This window comes from Rhinopithecus roxellana, chromosome 3, assembly GCF_007565055.1.
Source record: "Rhinopithecus roxellana isolate Shanxi Qingling chromosome 3, ASM756505v1, whole genome shotgun sequence".
NCBI classification, from domain to species: domain Eukaryota; kingdom Metazoa; phylum Chordata; class Mammalia; order Primates; family Cercopithecidae; genus Rhinopithecus; species Rhinopithecus roxellana.
Window position 1 is genome coordinate 112,233,049 of NC_044551.1, and position 15,576 is coordinate 112,248,624.

Below are 15,576 nucleotides of genomic sequence, written 5' to 3' on the forward strand. Positions count from 1 at the left end.
TGTTGCTGGCACAAGTGCTTTTGAGAGGGAAAAATCATTAGTTCTCCATTACCATAAAAAGATGAGAGGCAAAAGGATGCATGCTATTTTTTTTTTTTTTTTCTGATGAAGGGTGGTAGTGAATGTAATCCCAGGAAAGCAAGACTAAGTCAGGTAGGGAAGGAGAGCAAACATAAGGAGTAAGTAACTGAGCCGGCAATCACTTCCCCAAAGCCAGGGCTGGCTGCTGTCTTCTTAGGCCATCGCCAGATAGGCTGTACAAACTCCTACATCTTGGCATCATCTACAGTCGAAAGAAGAAAAGCAAGCAATTAGCAGGGCACGCTGGCTCACGCCTGTAATTCCAGCACATTGGGAGGCCGAGGCTGGCAGATAACTTGGGGTCAGGAGTTCGAGGCCAGCCTGCACAACATGGTGAAACCCTGTCTTTACTAAAAATACAAAAATTAGTCAGGCATGGTGGCAGGCGCTTGTAATCACAGCTACTCAAGAGACTGAGGCAGGAGAATCGCTTGAACCTGGATGGTGGAGCTTGCAGTGAGCTGAGATCCTACCACTGCACACCAGCCTGGGCAACAGAAAGAGACTCCATCAAAAGAAAAGAAAAAGGAAACGAAAAGGAAAGGAAAGGAGAGAAAAGAGAAAAGTAAAAGCAAAGGAAAGCAAGTAATTTGACCACTGTCTCTTCCTCTCCTATCTTTCCTTGGTCAATGTCTACTCCATGATGCATTAAGTTCCCTACACTGTGAATTATGTTACCCGGACCCTCTGGGCAACATTGGGAGAGGCAGAGCTTCTGCAGCAGAGACAGGAGCAAGTGCAGAAGTCTCCTTATCAGTGAGTGCTATGTGTGAGGATCCTGAAATGTATGTCCCGGAACATGAGAGCAGCCTGAGCTTTTTACCCCTGGAAACAGTGTAAAATGTCACTTGGGCAACTCTGGCTGTGAATGTGAGGCCAAGGTGTAGACAGGGCTAAGCTGATCTGAAATAGTGAATAAATAGGGGCTGGTACAACTGCAGACCATGTGTGGCCATAAAATTTGAATGTGGTCATAAATGTTCAATTAACTCCAAATTTCTTCTATACCTTAGAAGCTCAAAGTTGAATTTCTGCCCAAGTCTGTTTTCTAAAAACAGCAAATGAGTTTATGTAATATTCAGAAATTTATTTAATAATTATGTTTCAAGGACTATTGAACTCTAACCTTGAGGCTAAGAATTATCTGTTATAGAAAAGTATTTGTTAGAATATTTGGTGTAGAAATTAATTTTTTCACTTAAACTTGTAAACTACTCTAGTAAGAGAAGGATAAATGCACTTACCAGTCCTATGGTAATTAATCATCAACCATGACTTCTGTGACTTTGTTATAATAGTCCCTTATTGGGAACATATCTAAAAGCCTCCCTCCTGGAAAAATTAGTTTTTGTTGGTAAAATAAATATGTGATTCCTTCTATTCTCAAGTAAACATCTCATTATTCCATACTTGTAAAAAAAACTTCATATAATATATCTGATTAATGATCTGAGGAGATCATTAATGTTTTGAATGGCAAATTTTAGAATAGCCATTAATATTATGCAAGTGAAGACTAACAATATAGAGAGTTGTTCTCAAATTAAATTGGAGCAAATAAAACAAAAATCAAATTCTATTGACAGTATACACAGACCCCTGTGGGAGGAGTGGGGTATGAATACACACACACAAAAGATAAAACAAATCATCACAAATTTATGGATGCTTTTGCCTAATCCTTCACATATTTCCATTCTTTCCAAATTTTCTATATTTATATTAATTTCTAATCAGAAAAGTATAATTTTATAATTCTGACTAGAATCTTAAAATGAATAAAAATACCCAATTTAGCTATGATAGGTATAAAACAAAATATTTAATAATTTAAACAGAAATTGAATCACTTATATCCCATTAGATTAAAGATGCATGGACAAAGGGATTTGATTTGATTTGCTTAGAGGAATTATCTCATACTACAGAGACAAAACCAGGAGAGCTTGTTGAAAATGTAGCTTCATTTCATCAATTTCAACTTAGCAAGTCTGGGGTGAGACCAGAAATCTGCATTTTATCAGGTTGCCAGGTGATTTCAATGCAGCTGGTTGGAGCCACATTTAGATAAATTCTGGTCAAAAGGGAAGCCCAAAGCATTAACCTTTCAGAGACTCTCCATATGCCATCTAGGAACAATATTGCTCTGGCTCAAAAATTCCCAATTATCTGGTGTCTGTGGCAGATCCTACTGTGGACTCTGACACTGTCTCCTCCTTTTTCTGATTCATTTAGCACATTTCTTATGATTGGTTTTCCTTGTGGTTTACCTAAGTGGGGAAAATGAATTGTTTTGTCAACATTGGCAGCTGAGGTGGTTTGAATGTCCTTACTATGAAATAATAAATTGATATTCAGTGTATATATCAGTCTCCCTGATCTCAGTTATGTGAGTCTACTCCCTGAAACTTGGGTCCATTTACAGATAGTCATGTGAGTTCTCAAAACTTGAATCGTGGCCAGGCACGGAGGCTCACGCTTGTAATCCCAGAACTTACGGAGGCCACAGCGGGCAGATCATGAGGTCAAGAGATCGAGACCATCCTGGTTAACATGATGAAACCCCATCTCTACTAAAACACACAAAAATTAGCTGGGCACGGGGGCACGCGCCTATAGTCCCAGCTACTTGGGAGGCTGAGGCAGGAGACTCACTTGAACCCAGGAGGCAGAGGTTGCAGTGAGCCAAGATTGCACCCCTGCACTCCAGCCTGGTGACAGAGCAAGACTCCGTCAAAAAAAAAAAAAAAAAAAAAAAAAACACCCTTGAATCGTTCAGCTGGAAGCCTGTGAGCCCCTTTCCCACAGTACTGTGTATCCGTTGTTATTGCCATCCTGGCATTCTTTCACGTTTTTCTGATATAGCAAAACAGCATTTTTAATTTTCCCAGGGGAATTGCTCTCAGATTCCTCCCAAATCTGAAAATGACAACTTACTCTAGACGTGTCCATTTAAACTCAACCCTAGGGTTTTGCCCAAAGTAAAACTATGCCAAGAGGTAAAGCTTGTATCTGTTGGTTTGTATCATGGAGCCACAAGAGAAAAATGTTCCTAAGAACAAAGCCATCATAAACAAAAGAAGGACCAAGAGATGGGGATAAAATTGGAGACAGAGAAAGAAAGTTCTTTATGACACCATTGCTTGAGTCCTCAATACATCTGGTCCTTTATGCCACTTAAGCTAACCCAAGTTGATTGCTGAGAAACCAATGCAAACAACTTTTTTCCAGAAAGATTAAGCTCTGAACAAGAAACCTTCCAATATGTTAAACAGACTTCTGATTCCCTTATATTATGACTCCTACAGTCAGGCTCAGACTGGATTGCAAAATGTAATGATAGTCATATAAAGCCACCGACATTTAGGAACCACCCAGTCTCATGAAATAACTAAACATGGCATAATGTTTATACAACCAAAATTGTTTTCCCCATTGCAAAAAATAAAAAGAATAAAATAAATTTAAAAATGTTTAAAAAGACCTGTATAGGAGAATCGTTAAAGCTCTTAGCAACAACTCACTGGTGTCTTGCTTCTTTCTGGAAGATATAAAGCATGCACACTCCCCTCTATACCAGGAAAGACTTGGCTCTGTAAAATAGTAAAATAAGAACCAAATCCTTGAAGCTGCAGACGAAAGCAGAGCTGCTACTACTTACCACTTTTGCAACTGTCCATGGAAAGTGTTTAGTTTGGTGTGATTATTAGAAGGGTAAAGACCAGTCAAGTCTAATATTGCATTTATGTTGATACTAAGCATATGGCTAAGAGATTCTCTCAGTCTTAGAATGTAGTCTACAAAAGCATTATCAAAATAAGGCACACCTACAGTGGTTCAGCAAAAAACAATAAATAAATTTAAAGTACACAAAAAGGTCATTCACCTCAGATTTCCTCAACTTCTTTTCTGTGTCTCTTGGTAAGCACTTCATTTACACATAGGTGTCCTTCCACTTTTGGACTTGGGTGAAACAACATATTGCGTGGCATGGTGTCTGGATTTCCAAGTAGCCACTGAGAAGCCAAATGTGGCGTTAGCTTCCCATGGGGTAAAACTTCATCAATAGGAGATGAAACAGGAGAGCACTAGAAAGCTAAGGTCTTTCGTCTTCTCTCCTATGAACTACTCCAGGGGACAGTTCCCCTTCACAATCCAAATATCAAGTGCATATACTATGTCACTCTATAAGTGACACTGGTAGAGGTGGCACTACAAGTGACATCACTCACTTGTAGTGTGACATAGCGTATCCATCCCAGCTTGTTATTTAACAGTAGCCAGTGCGGGAATACATGGCATCACATCACATCACATTTTCTCTTGTCTTTTTCATCCTGATGCTCTGGGTTTGAACAGCCCCACAAAAACTAATAGCACCCTAAGCATTGTGCCTTGGGTTCCCATCTCTGGATGATACAAGGGAAAGACTGTTGAAGCTACTATATCTTTGTTCACTATCACTAATAATTTTATTAATGAAATTAATAATAATGTTTACCTTCTAATATACAGTAACACAGGGTTAATTTGGCTTTCCACTTTGAGCTGAAGATGACAAAACATTCCTTGTTTATACAGGACCTTTCAAAATGCCCCCTTTATATCACTACCAGGAGTGCAAGGAATCCACTTGTGTTTCAGCGATATATTGTTCCATAACATGCCACCCAAAGCTAAATGACCTAAGGCAATAATGGAGAAAGGAGACCTTTCCTGCATAGTTCTGTTCTTGGTAGCATTATCTGGGGTCACTCACAGGGTCAAATTTGGCTATTGACTGGGCTGGGACAGAAGGTCTAAGAGAGCTTCCCTCACACATCTGATGTCTCAATGCTCTCTCACATGGTGGCTCTGCCCACAAGGCTAGCTGAAGCCTCCTCACCGCACTGTGGACTTTGAATGGTTCTCCCTCTAGCATGGAGACTGGCTTCCCAGGAGGACACAAAAACCACCATCCTCTTAAGGCCTGGGCTCAGAAGCCCCAGAATGTCACTTTCACTGAGTTTTGTTGTTCAAAGGAAGTCACAAAAGCAGCAGGATCCAAAGGGACGGGAAATAAACCCTTCCTCTTGATGAGATGAACGGTGTGTCTGCACAAAGTGAGAGGCATTAGTAGCTGCCATCTTTGGAGACTGTCTACCATGGGGGTTCCTAAATGTGTCTACATGTTAGAATCAGCTGGGGATCTTTTTAAAACTACAAGCATCCAGGCCACTCCCCCAAACCAATTAATTTACAATCTCTGGGAGTAGAACACAAGCAGTTCGTTAAGCTCTCCAGGTGATTCCAATCTGAGGACAGGTCTGGGAACCCCTGATCTACCATAACTTGTAAGAAAAGAGATTTAGGAAAGCTGAAGGCTCTAGCTGTGTGGTCACCTGTCATTTCACAGTCTGCTCAATGGCTTGTCTTAAAACACACCAGGAGTTTAAATGTTAGGCTATGCACCAATCACTTTAAAGTACATTAAAGCTGCCATAATAAACTAGCTTAGTATGCCTTGTAGGGTGACTAACTTTCCGGTTTGTCTGGGACTGAGTGATTTCCTAGGACACAAGACTTCCAGTGCTAAAATCAGGACGGTCTGGGTCAAACTGGTGCAGCTGGTCAGCCTAGCATTGCCTTATCTCCCTCTGGTGGAGTAGTCATGTTCTGATTAATTTTATTTCTGAAATGCACTTCCATTATCCTCACCTGAGTCTTCTCAAAATTAGCTATTTGGGCCAGTGCTGCTTGAATTATGTTCGACAGACTTGCAGCATGAGCATCACCTGGAAGCCTTTGTTAGAAATGGAAATTTGGAGGTTGGGGGCAGTTCTCTAGACACTGAGTCAGAATTTCTGGGAGTGGGACACAGAAATCTGTGTTTCGCAAACCATGAATTTAAGAAGCACTGATCTGGGCTGCCATGCTTTCATCTTCCTCTGTCTCTACTGTCCTGCATATGGCAAAATCATGTTTCTGTATTGCACCAAGCGTATAAAAAGCATAGCAGGATCAGTCAATCAATGCCGACTGGCCAGAGATGCCCTGACAAAGAGCGGCCTCAGTTGCAGACACATACATGATAATCATCCTCTGGGGCTTAGTTTTTGTCAGTCATTTGTCTGAGGAGCTGCATGAAACTTTTTTTACATCCACAGTAGGGGCTAGATAGTGGCATGAGGGAGGAGCTGGGTACAGCTGCCTGCAGTTGCTAAGGCCTGTCTCTTTCAGGACACACTAAAACTGTCAATACAAGTGAGCAAATTTTTCTCTGACCTGGAAAGAAAAAACTCTTCCTTAAAGTTAAGCAGAAAATCAAGCTTTATCTTTGACTGGATGCTTGATTTTTAATGGGAATTTATAGCAAAAATCATTCAGGTTTTGGTAATTTGGAAATCATGCTCTTTTGAATTAGCTTGGAATGAAGTTTACCTAAATGCAACGAAGAGTTCTGCCTAGAAAATTAATATCCTAAAATTTTAACTGCCTTAAAAGAAAAACAGGGTTTTTTTTAAGGACCTATCTGTTTATATTCAATGGATTTTTTTTTTTTTTTTTTTTTTTTTTTTTTTTTTTTTTTTTTTTTTTTTTTTTTTTTTTTGAGGCGGAGTCTCGCTCTGTCGCCCGGACTGGAGTGCAGTGGCCGGATCTCAGCTCACTGCAAGCTCCGCCTCCCGGGTTTACGCCATTCTCCTGCCTCAGCCTCCCGAGTAGCTGGGACTACAGGCGCCTGCCACCTCGCCCGGCTAGTTTTTTTTTTTGTATTTGTAGTAGAGACGGGGTTTCACCGTGTTAGCCAGGATGGTCAATGGATGTTAATAAGTACATGTGAGGTCTTATACATGATAGAAGAGACTAATGCAAAACACTTTTTAACAACACATACATTGGAAGTAAAACAAAGATATTTCTTAAAACACAAACACACACTGTAATTGAGACTTTTTGCTAATTCAGACTATTCTCCCTGCATATAGGACAAATTTCTTACTAGGATTTCTTCACCAGTCAATGAACATGTAACTTGATCCCTAGTACACTGAAGCAAATGGAAATTAAAAGGCCCTCTTCAAAACTCACTTTTGATAAATTATTTCTCATGTGTTTCACAAACCTCATATTTAAAGTCAAAGAAAATGATCAGTAAACCTATTTTTCTCCTACATAAGACATTATAATCAAAGTTATTGTGGTAACATATCTGTGGAGGTAGGGTGCTCTTTCAGTACTTCTGAACCACTTACAGCCAAAATCATCCTCTTGCTGCACTGCAGGTCTGGCAGGTCTTTGCGCTGCCCTGCCCAGATATTCTGTGGGCAGCAGAAATACTTACTGTAATAACATCTTACACAAAGATAAAAACACAGAAGTAGATGAGGTAAACACATGTTTTTCTGGGCAACAAACTCATTTTCGCACATTATAATTACATGACAAATAAGTCTGTGAAGTTTACTTTCCTTAATTTTACAAAAACAAAAGAACCCATATTTCTTAAATAATCATAAGCAAATTTTAATCAATGATGTATTCTGTATGAGAAGATGTCTAAATATTTCATAAATGACCAACTACAATTGGTCATCTTTGGGGAAATGTAAATAAGTCATTCAATTTTTAAGGAGGATAAATTAATTCCTATATTTTTTCTCTAGTCAAGAGAAACATCCAGCTGATTGGACAAGCTTCGTAAAACTGTGGTATCTGAAGGTTCTCCTGCCAGATCCTCCACTTCCCAGTTGCACAAGCATAGACAATCAACCTAATGTCTATCACCAATCCCGCCTCCCAGGGAAACCATCGTGATCCTCACCTGGGCTTTGCCTCCCAGCCAATGCTGAAATTGAGTCCCAGAGATCAGAAAGGTTGCACAAACCCACCTGAATGGGATGAGTTGTCTGTGTAAGTCTACAGAGAACAAAGGTCCCAACAGGAAAGTTAAACTTAGCCATCAAATCCAAGCAGTGAACTCACAATCAGAATCAAACCCCATGCCCACAAAGGTGGCAAACTAGATCCCTGAGTGGGAACAGTGCACAAAAGGGCTGGAAGGACAAATCATGGCAGTGTCCTGCACGACACACTTCTGCCTTAGTTTTAAAGGCATCTGCTCAATGGAGTCTTAGATTTCACTTATAAAATGGGTGTAGTATCTCTACCTATCTCATAAAGTTGTGAAAATCAAATGAAATAATTAAAAGTAAACAGTTGTAAACTGTAAGTAGATGTACAAATACAAGGGACCATCACTATTACTATGTTCACACCATTCTTCTCAGCAGTAGTGGGGGTGGGGGATAGTGTCTTGGAGTGAGGGTACTGGGGGTGATCCCATGAATGTATATATCGCAATTGTCTGTTTATTTGTCTGTCCCCCCGGCCAATAACTAGACTGTGATTTCCTTGAAAGCAGAGACTGTGTCTTAGTCATCATTGCATCTCCATTCGCATAGTAAGACATTCAATCACTGTTTATGGAATGTTGAATGAATAAATTCTGAATCCTCACTATTATTCAGACTCCCAGCTGCCCATGAATTATGTGCAATGGAATACTATGTAGCATAATGTGAGAAATGGAACAGCAAATGTCCATGTGCCCAGGAATAGTTCCCCATCTGCCTAAAATGGCTACTACTCCACTGCCAGAACACTGGCCCTACTGGGTAAGGAGGCTGAATTCTGAGAATTAGAAGTATTACTTGAAATTGGTCAACAAAGACAGCATTGACAATTAAATGGCTTGGAAAATAATAATACCCAAATTTCTACTCTGCCCTTCTTACATGCCTGGTACTACACTAGAAACTTCACACCCTTATCTTATTTAAAACTCACAACTACACTATACAGTAGGTTTTGTTATTACCCATGTTTTACAGATAAATAGTCTGTAAGAGATTGTGACCTAACCAAGTCACATATGGTAGAGCCAGAATGGAACTGCAGGTCTAGTATATCCTAAAGTCTACATTGTTAAGCAATCCCATACTCAGCAATGTCTGAGAAAAGGGAGGTCCTTGTGACTTTATCATTAGAACGGGATGGTCTCTTCTGGATCACCTCAAAGTCAAGCAAAAAAAAAAATATATTCTTCATTTTCCCTCACTCCGTTCCTTCCTTCCTTCCACCCTTTCACAACTGCTGCTCACACACTGTATGTCAGGCACCATGCCAGGCACTAAGGTACACCAGTAAATAAGGGACAAAAGGCATCCATTTGAGGAAAGAACACAGATAAGAGACGTGAACTGCAACGAGAGGGTGGAGGCTGACAAAATAAATGTCCCCAAGGGAATGGGATGTGGTGGCATGGGAGAACCATGCCAAGCCCAAATGTAGCAGGGCAGGGCCAGCTGCCCAATCCCAGTGCGAAGGTATTAGAAACGCACGTGCAGGCTAAGTGCTGCATACTCACAGCTGTGTGATGGGATGTGCTATCCGGTATGCGAATGCCTTAGCAACCATTTTCTAAATGAGATTTCACAAGGGACAACACACAGCCTGAGGTACTGTGGGGCTAGGGCTGGTAGGGAGTGTTTTGGCCAGTGCCAAGCTAGTTACCTGGTGACTATCAAAAATGTCTGCAATACACTGGCCTTTAAACCGAACCTCACGGCTCCACTGGTATCAACTGCCTTGATCCTTTCATTCACCCACTTCAGTCCTATCTTCTCTCGATGATTTCACTGTCTCTCATCACCCATGAGATCGGCCATATTCTTAGTTGTGACCCTGTTTCTGGCTCAACACTCTTTCCTCTTCCTTGTTTGACCTTCAGGAGCTCTCCTGGCCATCCTGCATCCTCACTCTCTAGTTTCTGCCATTTCTGGCTGCTCCGAGTAGCTCTGGGGTCTCCTAAAGGGCTGGCACTACCATTAGACTTGCCTCAGCCCAAAGAGGGATTGAAAACAACACAGTCTCAGCCTTCAGACACCAGCAGCATCAGAAACCTGGGCTAGTTCCTCCCCTTCCCCTTGTTTATGCATCCTTCTGTCATCTGTTCAACAAATATTTACTGATAACCTATTACTCCTTATACTTTGCTGGGGTAAAAAAGACATAATTTCTCTGCCCCAAAGGAATTCACAATCTGACAATGACCACTAAGTAGAGAACTTGAGCTATACCATCTATATACCTGTACTTCCCACATTCATGACTCTTGGCCTGAAACCTCCCTCAAGCTTCACACTCATGTCTAACTCACTATCTGATATTTGTACTTGGCTGAGAGCATTTTAAAAATAATATGATATGTGCAAAATATGACTTATTTGAATGTGAATCTTCCCTGCTCTTTCTGTTCTTTGTACACAGCACCAGTATCCTTGCAGTTAAATAAAAATCCAGGAGTTATTTTTCTTTACTCTCTTTCCCTTAATAACCCTTATATCTAATCCATCAGCCAACCTTATCCATTCTGCCCTCAATTGTGCCCTGAATCTATCCACTTTTCCTTAAGTCTATGCACAACACCCAGATCCACCAACAGGCTATTGCTGACCTACAGAGCTCTCTGTGCAATTTGAAAAATATGCCCTTCCTCCAGGCCTTCACAGCCTGGCAACGGGACATTTCTTGGCAACAGGAACATGGGCTGAATTTCAGCGACTTGCCCCCCCGAGCTGGTCTCCTACACAATAAGTAACCTGCAGAAACACAGTCGCAGTCCTGCCCTCAGCTTCTCTCCTCTACCATTGCAGGAGCCTCCCAACTGCCCCTCCGATAGTCCAGTCTCCACGCAGCTCCACAATGGTCTTTTAAAATCTTAAACCCAATCACGTCTCTTCACTGCTTAAAACTTTTCCACCCTTTACCTTGACCTGCAAAGCCCTGCAGGATCTGGTCCCAGTCCACCTCTCTAATCTGCTGACCCACTGTGCCACTCTAGGCTGCTTTTCTCTTCCTTGAAAACATCAAACTTCTTTCTCCTAGTAGAGCCCTCCCGACAAAAGTATCTACCTTCCTTTCTTTCCTGTTTCCACTTAGGACCACAGTACATAGAACTGAGTTCATCTTAATACCTGGTCCACCATATACTCTCATCATTAGCCCATGCATGCCCTGTCATACTTTGTTATTTACTAGTTATTTTTAATAACGCAACAAGCATGCCTGGCCCTACTAGCCAAAACTCAATTGTGACCTGCCAAAACACAGTTACTGACTTGCCTCTAACTAACCATATGGTGCCCCTGTTTCTCCTCCATCAGAGGTAACCATAATCACAAAATCACAAATTTTATGTTCATCATTCTCTTGCTTTCCCATTTATATAACGTTATTGCACGTGTGCATACACACACACACACACCTCCTACCTAGTTTTTTATTTTAGTAGTTTTTAATATGCTACATGTAATATTTTAGACTTAATTTTCACTTAATATTATATTGCTAAAAGCCAATCATATTGTTATGTCATTTTGTTTATTCATCTTTGCTGTATAATATTCCTTTGTGTAACAATACTATTCATCACTAGTATTAATCACTAGCTCAAGGTGCTAGGCCTTCATGGTCCCTCCAGGTTTTCATTATTGGAAACCAGGGTGTTAAGCATATTCACATGCATGTCTTCTGTTGAACATGTAAAAAGTTTCTCACAGGTATAAAGCTAAAAGCAAGTTGAACTGTTGGTTCACACATGTTCGAACGTTCAAATTAGGATATAATATCAAACTGTTTTCCAAAGTCATTGTACCAATTCATAATCTCACCAGCAATGTTTGAACATCCTTTGGACCCACATCCTCTTCAACCACTTGGTATTGCCAAACTTTTTAATTTGGAGCCAACCAAATGCATATAAAAGAATATCTCAGTGTGGACTTAATTTGCATTTCCATGATTACTTAAGTAACAACCATCACTTCATACGTTCATTGGCTATTTGTCTTTCTTCTCAGTTCTTCAGGGTCTCAGCCTGAATATCACTACCACCAAGAGAACTTCTCTGTCCACTCACCATGGGAAGGTAGCCAATCTAGCACACTACTCTGTTCTCTTTTCTTCATGGTATTTACCACTACCTGAAATCATCTAGTTTGTTTATTGATACATAGTCTGTCCCCCTCAACTGAAACACAAGCTCTAAGGATCTTGGTTGCCTTGTCCACTGTTGCATTGCCTAGCACAGCACTTGGCACAGAGGGGATGGATGAATATGTGAGTGACAGAGATGTGCAATGTATGAAGAGCTCTGTTCTAGACTCAGAGGCTGAGCTTCAATCTCGGCTTCCCAACTTACTAACTGTATGATTATGAATGAATTACTTAATCATCTGTTTCTGAATTACCCCATCTGTAAAAAAGACATAATAGTAGTCCTTACTCCATGAGGTAGTTATGATGTTTAAATGAGTTAACATTTGTAGAGTTCTTAGAATACCACAAACACTGCAGGTGTTCAATAAATGTGTTGTTATTATTACTAATGTGTGATTTTTGTTATTACTATCCATGACTTGAGGGCATAAAGGCACCAAACCAGCCTGAACTCAGTGAGTTTCTTCCTTCCCGCAAGCTCTGCATCCCCTGGTCTTGCAGATGCCCATTCCCACACCCTAGAGAAAGAAGTAGAGGAAGTAGGACAAACTTCTTGGGGCAATTTATTTTCCAGAAAACAGTCTGGTCACCCCCAACTTGAAGAAGTTGAACAGCAGCACAGAGTAGGTGCTTAAGAAAACCTAATCAATAAATAACTCATAAACCACCAATCCATATACCCTATAACCTCAGCATTACATTACACAGAAAAATCACAACCTTCTGCCCTCTCTCCCTTCATTTGGTTCATATTTTCATAGAAAGGAAAGAGAAGTTAGAAAGCGGGATGGCAAAATAAATAAAAGATTGGATAAGGAAAGAGGAGAGCTGAGAAAACGACAAGAGGGGAGGGATGGAAGATGGAAGGGAGCATAGGGAACTTCAGGTCGCGCTGTGGCATGGCCTCTAGTGCAGAACGCTAAAATGCTGAATATAGCCTAAGGGAGTCCCCCATCCAGGAGAATGTTTCTTTTTAAGGTATGAGTGGGTGCTGGAGAAAAGTAAGCAGGAGGGAGGGGAGGAGTGAAAGCCCAGGCAAACTTCACTTTAGTATCTTGCCTGGGGGAGGCTGGTCCCCATTAAATCTGTGGCCCTAGTCAATGTCACCTTAGTCGCGACCTTACCTCTTTCTGCAACCAGAAGTCCCGCTTCATTTGAAACTCAGATTGGCCTCAAAGCGGTCAATGCGGCCTTGGTTAAATGCGTCAGTGGGCAAAGCTGAAGTGCGAGTCCACTGGGAATCCCAGCAGGTTCGCCGGGAGAAAGTGTTTCCATCTGAGAAGAATCAGGAGTCCTAGCCAGGACCCGCTGCCTCTCCAGGCGTCCAGTGCTGTGCCTGCTTGCGGCCCGGGAGAGCGCCCCCAGCTCCGCAGCTTCGGGGCGCAGAGAGCCTGCGGGAGAGCTCCGGGGCGCGGGCGAGCCGGGCCCCCGCTGCCCACTCGCTGCTGATTGGGGTCCACCTCTGGGGCGCCCAGCTCCCACTTGGCTGCCCCTGCTTCGGTACTGACTGTGCTCAACACCGAACCGAATCCCAGGTGCCCCGCCGGGACTGGGGACTCCCCCCTTCTCGAGTCCTTGGCTGGCAGGAGCGAGTCCTGTAGGCGGGGGCCAGAGCGCTCAGGGTAGCGCCGACCTTGAGGCCGCCGAGGGGTGTGCATGCGCCAAAAATAAACGCGCGCGCGCGCGCACCGCTTCCATTCGGTACTTCCCTCCCCAAGGAAGTAACAGTCCTTAAGCAGCACGCAGCGCTGGGGAGGGAACGCCGCTGAAGGGTGAAAAGCAACATGAGTCCCAAAACCAAATGTAGGGATGATTTTAATTTTAGGTTTGGATGTATGCCTCTCGAAGGTTAAAAATAAAAGATATGGAACAAATTCCATCATGGGTGTGTTCTAAGGCCGAATTTCAGGTGTTAACCGGAGGGAGCTGCAGAGGAGAGAGAGGGAGGGAGAGAACTCGCAGACTATGTGTTGTTCCAGTGCAAGGTGAGAAACGTGCCTCGATGCACATTTCCAGCGTGGTCTCCATCACGCCCTCCCCGGCTGCCGCAGGAGCTGCCCGGTGTCGCACGGGTTAAGGCCGCGCGCCCGCCAGCCGGCTTCCCCCGGCGCAGAACGCGCGCGGCGGCGGAGGGGAAGCCGGGAATCTCCCGCCCGCTCCCCGCCGGAGGGCGCTTCCCGCCCCGCTCTATTTATAGCTGCACTTCCAGCTGCTGCAGGGAACTCACCAGCCGCGCTGAGCATTTTGAGTTCTCCAAGAGCCTTCCAGACAAGGGATTTTCATAAATTCTGTGAATGGCAGCAATGTCTCCGGCGTTCTGGATTTTGATTGCCACTGTTCAGTCTGCCTTTCATATATTCCATTTCCAAGTTGAAAAAACAAAAACGGGAGCCGAGAAGATTGTGAGACAAGAGGTGAATGCCGGCGGGCTGTGATGCAGGGGACCCCTTTGTTATCGCATGCCTGAAAGAACAAAAGCAATCCTCCATGGATTCCCTGGCTTCAGGCTCGTTTCATATTTTCGGCAACACTCAACCTGTCCAAGGTTTTGCCTGTCAGCCATATGGCAAAAAAGAGGTATGAAGCAAATTTAAGGTTCATGAAACATCACATCCTCTGCCATCTGATGACCTGCTTACAAGGGGTCTCAGGGCTGGCTGTCTGCATAAAAAGCACAGTTAGGTGGTCTCTGCATCAGACCCTCCACCAAACGCCCAAAGACAACAGGCTAGTTATGGTACCACATATGGGTTCCCGGCCCCAGTGGATCCTGGTGACACAGGAAAAAACCAATTCTGTTGCCTGGAGTGTTACCTTCAGTGTTAAATGGAACACACTGTACCAGTCTGGAAGGTTCTAAACTGATACCTTGCTCCCAAGCCCCTTCTTCCAATTACTCCTTCCTGAAACAGTATTGAGCCTCTGTGATTTGCAAAGCCCCCATAGGCGCCCTGGGAGCTACGGAGGAACAAACAGCATCTGCCCTTGCAGCATTTAGCTAAGACTCTGCTCTAATAACTGTGAAAGGAAGCTTGCACAGCACCAAAGGGGCACTCAGGGAGGTCTGAATGGTGGTGCTAAGCCACCCACTTCCCCTCCTTCCCTATCCTCTCGCTTCCAGTCTCCAAGTTTTCCTTTTAGGGTTGATTCCAGTATAGTGAGAGTTATTTATTTAACTGCATTTAATCAGAATGATCCTAGAATGGGACTTCCAATTAACGGAACTTTCCAGTAATCTATGAGCTAAGTAGAAACCCCTTTTGGTTTAGTTTGTTGTTGAAGCACTTTGCCCTTGTATTCACTTTCCTGCTCTAGTAAAGAGAGGGTACTGAATATGCCTTTTCAGGGACCAGCCAGGCACTGGGAGTGCATCAGGGAGATGCCCATGTCCTGAGTTCATCCCAGCTATTTATGTGATCTTGTTCAATTTACTGTATTGTCTGTGCTTCAATTCCT

At 42.8% G+C, this 15,576-nt stretch overlaps 1 protein-coding gene across 1 annotated transcript in view; it reads right to left on the minus strand.

Moving 5' to 3' along the window:
- Window positions 1-13,761, minus strand: part of KCNN2 (potassium calcium-activated channel subfamily N member 2) — a 443,065-nt gene extending 429,304 nt beyond the window's left edge. Inside the window, exons 1-2 of the mRNA XM_030928035.1 lie at window positions 13,245-13,761; window positions 12,567-12,638 (exon numbers count right to left, since the gene is read on the minus strand). The gene's annotated coding sequence lies outside the window, so the exon portion shown is untranslated. The remainder of the gene's footprint in view (window positions 1-12,566; window positions 12,639-13,244) is intronic.
- Between the last annotated feature and the right edge of the window lie 1,815 nt (window positions 13,762-15,576).